Below are 6,000 nucleotides of genomic sequence, written 5' to 3' on the forward strand. Positions count from 1 at the left end.
GGGGTTGCCCCACTCCACGCATGCCGTGGCTCTGCACAGTTCCCAGAAGCAGCAGCGTGTCCCCCCCTGCAGCTCCTACGTGTCGGGGCAGCCAGGGGGCTCTGCACACTGCCACCGCCCCAAGCACCGCCCCTGCAGGCCGGCAACCACAGCCAATGGGAGCTGCAGTGGCGGCACCTGTGGATGGGGCAGCGTGCAGAGCCGCCTGGCCGCGCCTCCGCATAGGAGCTGGAGACGGGACATGCCGCTACTTCCAGGAGCTGCTTGAGGTAAGCGCCACTCGGCGCCTGCACCCCTGCCCCTCTCCAGAGCCCCAACCCTCTGCCCCAGCCCTGATCCCCCTCCCACACCCTGAACTCATTTCTGGCCCCACCCCAGAGCCCGCACCCTCAGCTGGAGCCCTCAACCCTCCCGCACCCAAGCCCCCAATTTTGTGAGCATTCATGGCCCGTCATACAATTTCCATACCCAGATGTGGCCCTTGGGCCAAAAAGTTTGCCCACCCCGCCCTAGGTGCTACTGGAATATGCATAATAATAGCAATAATGAGAAGCTGAAAAGTCTTCAGGATGGATACTCAAGGGACCGATCCTTGCATCCAGGGGAAAAATTCTTGCTTGATGAGTTTTAGGGGTTAGGATTGATGCTTCTCTTCTGCTGAATTGTCTTTGTTTTACTATTGTAGATTCATATATAGCCCTGAAAAGCCAGGAACGCCTCCTTTTTAACCATTTTATTTGAGGGAGGGGTTTTTCTTTCTTCCCCTTTATGGTACTGTACTCTGGGGAACCTGCCCATGGCTGTTCTGAAGATGAAGATGCTGTAATCCATGCAATATTTTCTTCTAATCTGTGGAATTTTACATGCAAATACCCAAGCCCTAAGGAGAGACTATACATTTGAGAGAAAATTAGGCAGTGACCATGATGCAAAGCAAAATTTCCCTCCTTGTCTTTTCAAGGCAAGGTTTTTGAACAGTAATGCTGAGGCTGGAGTGGTGAATTCATCTGGTGCCATCTTCGGCCAGTTAATGCCATTGTAGTCTAGCGACCAGATCAGACTAAGGAGAGGGTGTCTTCTTCCAAGAATATGGCAGTGGGGTCACTGGGTCAGTGATCGAAAAGCCAACGTCGAGCATTAACCAGCAGCAGCCATCTGTGCCTCCTGGGCAGGGTCTCTTACATTCAGCGTTCAAAAGAGGTGATTGAGCAGTGTAAAAACGGTTTGAGCTCTATTTGTGGTTCACTGAGATGCTTCCTGTGTTGTCATGCCTGAGAGATCATCCTTGCAACAGAAATGCAGTCAAATGAAAGCACAACAGCACACACACCCGGGGTAGATTACATCACCCGTGAACATGGGGCTTTTGCGCTTCATTAATATATGCACACAAGGTGGATCTTTATCTTTCAGACAGGAAATATATCCTTCCATGTCTGTCACAGACTCAAACGCCAGGGAGCAAGAAACAATCACTTACAACTATCTTTCTGGGTATTTATCATGCGATGATTCTCTTCCCCACACCCACACACAGACAAGAGAGGCAACTTTACCAAATGGCATCACACCTACAAACCTCACAGCTGATTCAATAACTTTTGAGTGGCAGCCAAACATTAGCATTACAGGATCCAACCCAGGCTAGTAAGAGTTTTTTTTTTTTCATTTAATTGCACCTTTCATCCCAAAGGATCCTCAAAGCAATTTATATCTCGATCACCCATTTCTCAAATTCGCCAACAAGCACTAGGGTGACCAGATGTCCCGATTTTATAGGGACAGTCCTGATTTTGGGGTCTTTTTCTTATATAGGCTCCTATTACCCCCCACCCCCTGTCCCGATTTTTCACATTTGCTGTCTGGTCACCCTAACAAGCACCTCCATGCTTTCTCCTTTGCTGCCCCTAATGCATGGGAGGAACTCCTCACCAAATTCCACTAAATCACCACATTGTCCTCCTTAACACCCTCCTCTGCCATGATACCTACCAAAAAAACAACAACAACCCTCTGAACAATGGATAAGCAGCTGGTGTGTTGTGATTGCTGCTTCTCATGCTGATCAGTAGCAGCTCATTACAACTTTGTGCTCTCCACGTCTAACTGCTTTATAAACCTGCTGCCTCCTACTACTATTGCAAGTTCCTGGGGGCAGGGACTGTCTCTTGGTTATAATGCCGTGGAATGCCTAACACAAAGGAACTAGGGCCTGTAGACTCTATAGTAATAAAAAATCTATTCACATAAACACAGCCCAGCTAAAATGCAGCCAGCGAGTGACATCCAGCACTTTGCCCAACACTGGCTAAGGACAACAGGGCAAAGCTTTTCAAAGGATGCCATACTTTAGGAATTTCAAGGCCCATGCAGAGCAGACATGATCTCAGACATGAGGCTCTCATCAAAAAACCCTACAGAATTAACTGCATGGAACTGGATAGATCTTCCTCCGAAGGATAAAGGGATGAGTCAACCCACACGGTATTTGAACTTGGGATTCAAGTGTAGGTCCTCTATTTTATGCCTAAAGCTTAAAACAGGCTTGAAGTATTTGCCATGAAATGTCTTTAGACCACAGAGTCTCTGTTAGCTACATTCCTGGCTATGATCTACAGACAAGTCTTGATTCTTCAGAGCAGTATAACTTTTGGGGGAATGAAGAAGGACCCCTCACTCAAGCTTAGGGCAGGATTCCAAAAAACTGGTGCATCATATTCACAAGCTGCCTGCCAGCCAGCAACAGTGAACCAGCTATTTGCTTACCCAGAAGTTGCAGTGGAGGAGAGACAGGGAGGAAGTGAGTTCTATTGTTTGATCTTGTCAGCTTGCCCTGATCCAGCAGATGAGACTCGTGCTGGTGCCAAAACAGCTGTAAGGGTAGGGGATAGGGAAAGAAACAGCAAGGGCTACGCTAGAGCGTCACGCCTTTAGTCCTGCTGCCTGTAATTCCCTGGAGACTAGGCTGCAGTGTCATGGGGAAACATGCAGAGAGAGGACTGGCAAAATGGGCCATCTATGAGAAAAAGCACAGCTGCGGGGAAGAAAGTTGAACTTGTGGTTAAGGCACCTGTCTGATACTTAAAAGACCTGTGTTTGATTCCCAGTAATGCTGAAGGCTCCCTGCGCAAGGCACTTAATTTCTCTGTACCTCCGTTTGCTAGCTGTAAAATGGGGATAATGCTTCTCTCCTCTACAGGGCTTTAGGAGAATACCTCATCCACGTTTGTGAAGTGCTCAGATACTCTGGTGTTGGTATGGAGATACTCATTTGACCAAAACATTTATGCAGGAGGCACAAAAGTAAGGCAGTCGAGTGCTATTTTGGGAAGAAGAGATGTTGCTAATATGGATTAGGCTAAAATAAATAAGTAGAGATATACCTATCTCATAGAGCTGGAAGGGACCCTGAAAGGTCATTGAGTCCAGCCCCCTACCTTCACTAGCAGAACCAAGTACTGATTTTGCCCCAGATCCCTAAGGAGCCCCCCTCAAGGACTGAACTCACAACACTTGGTTTAGCAGGCCAATGCTCAAACTACTGAGCTATCCCTCCCCCCCACATAGGTTATGTCAACACTACAGCCTATGTTGGCACAATTCATGTTAAATGTCACACGTAGACAAAGAAATGTCATGGTTTGTTAGTCAATCATTTAAAAAGTAACTTCCTCTTTTTCTTGGAGATATGCAAGTTGATAAAGTATTAATTAATTATTATTATTATATTGTTCCGCCTTGGGCTCCTCAGTGGTCATGTTTGTTGCACGGACCCTGGTCTGAGAATGAAAGGCATCACCTGATTACATAGACTTTACTAACAAAAATCAACTGTACACACCAGGGCTAAATTCCTTTCTCTGAGGAATTACTTTGGATTTACACTGGTATAGCAGACAGCAGAATTTGGCCCCAGGAATCTGTCAAGGTGACTAACATCTGGCAATCCTCATAATCTATAACATGAGCATGGGGTTTTTTTTAGTTTCCTATGTAGAGCAGGAAGGCTTAGGTGGTTTAGTGGCCTGACACAATTAAGTGAGATACTTGTGATCCAAAAAACCCAGCTACAAACCCCCATGCTGAAAGCTACGGATGGCTAGGTGGGCCAAGTTATGCAATATCCTCTTCCTTGCCAAAGTATAAATGTTCATCTCTAGATGCCACCTCCCGCCCCCAAACCCCAGCAAATATACAGAAGCAAGCACAAAGGTTTCAGTTTGCCTCTCACGGTTCATTCCTGGAAAAGCCATTCACTTCTTTTCACTCAGGACCCGACTGGCACCAGAGTGGGAGTTAACTTGTTTCCTTGTATCCGAAGAAGTGAGGTTTTTACTCACGAAAGCTTATGCCCAAATAAATCTGTTAGTCTTTAAGGTGCCACCAGACTCCTTGTTGTTTTTGTTTCCCCTTATTTCAAACCCACTCAAACATCATAGCTTTGAAAGTTCGACTCAAACACTACCCGGTGCACGTCTCGTGGCTGAAAAGTGACCACGAGTATAAATGATAGGAGGGGGGGAAAAGGTCTGCAAACTCTGGCTGGTTTAGTGATGAACCAAAAATATAGTCTGCAAAACCACATATTCCACAAAGTTCACGTCCATAATTTCCACCCCCAACTCAAACTGCAACCTGGTCTGCCTGCTCTCTTTCAGTAGAGCCAGGGGAACACTATGACCAGGGCAATACTTTTTATGATGCTCCAGTTATTGTTTGTGCGTTCACCTCTGCTAGCCCCTGTGCCTCCCATCCGATTTCCCCTGGAGCATTCCCATTATTCGTATCCACCCAAATCACGGTGTCCCTGCAGCATCTCGCCGCTCAAATTCTCTAATTAGAAGCTGCCATTCTTACTAAACCACGAGCAATTGGGGGAGCAGCTGTGGTTTGAGTCAGGAGGCGTTTGCTCCCCCAGATTGCAGCATTGCCTTCCAACCACTAATTCTAGCTCATCACATTTTCCGTGCCGAGTGAAAAGGGGGGAAAAAATTAGGCTTTTTTCCTGCCTAGTGTGTGCACTAGAATAAACAGGGAGGCGCTGAATATTGCAGGTACTCGAAGCATTCTGGGATACATCATCTTGTAATAGCTTCTGCACGGCTGAGCTGGGCCCTGTCTCTCCCCCAGGGGAAGGGCAGCACCTGCCTCTTGGGCTTTGCCTGGGGGAACCCAAATCCCCCCCCGACGGTGGCATTACAAATAAACCCACCCGCGCCCAGCCAAGGGGCTGCCGGGCATCCCCGGCACAGCCCAGCGCAGGGCTCGCCGCCGGCCGGCCGCAGAGGGGTCTCGGTGGCAGGGGGCTGCAGCCCCGCGACTGCCCGGAGCCCCGCGAGCGGGCAGCCGGCCCCGGGCCGGCCCTTGTCCCTTCCTCGCGGCCGGGGAGAGCGGGGCGCCCCGCTGCTCCGGGCCGGGGATCGCCCCTCTGCAGAGCCGGCTCCCGCGGGGCGCTGCCCGGTCCCAGCCCGGGGCCCTCCTCCCGCGTCCCCCGGCTGGGGGCTCCCCCCGCGCCCCGCTCACCGGCCGCCGGGGAGGGATGCTCGGGAGCCGCCTCCTCCCGCTGCCGCTGCCGCCGCCTGTCTCGGTGTCACACACAAAGAGCAGGAAACGGCTGCAGCAAGTGCACTTCCTGAGCTCCCCGCTGCGCGCCCCGGGGACCGCCCGCTGCACGGGGGATGCTCCGGCCCCCGCCTCCCGCCGGCTGCACGGGGGATGCTCCGGCCCCCGCCTCCCGCCGGCTGCACGGGGGATGCTCCGGCCCCCGCCTCCCGCCGGCTGCACGGGGGATGCTCCGGCCCCCGCCTCCCGCTGCACGGGGGATGCTCCGGCCCCCGCCCGCCGGCTGCACGGGGGATGCTCCGGCCCCGCCCGCTGCACCGGGGATGCTCCGGCCCCCGCCCGCCCGCCGCACGGGGGATGCTCCGGCCGGCCCCGCGGCGCTCGGGGATTGACAGGCTGATCCCCCCGCCCCCCCACTGCGCACTCCTCCTCCCTCCC

At 51.6% G+C, this 6,000-nt stretch overlaps 1 protein-coding gene across 2 annotated transcripts in view; it reads right to left on the reverse strand.

Moving 5' to 3' along the window:
- CYFIP2 (cytoplasmic FMR1 interacting protein 2) overlaps positions 1–5,608 on the reverse strand; it is a 75,246-nt gene extending 69,638 nt beyond the window's left edge. For both annotated transcript variants that reach the window (XM_034778720.1, XM_034778721.1), the window contains exon 1: positions 5,524–5,608. The gene's annotated coding sequence lies outside the window, so the exon portion shown is untranslated. The remainder of the gene's footprint in view (positions 1–5,523) is intronic.
- Positions 5,609–6,000: the final 392 nt, after the last annotated feature.

The sequence above is a fragment of the Trachemys scripta genome, chromosome 8 (assembly GCF_013100865.1).
Source record: "Trachemys scripta elegans isolate TJP31775 chromosome 8, CAS_Tse_1.0, whole genome shotgun sequence".
Taxonomy (NCBI): Eukaryota; Metazoa; Chordata; order Testudines; family Emydidae; genus Trachemys; species Trachemys scripta.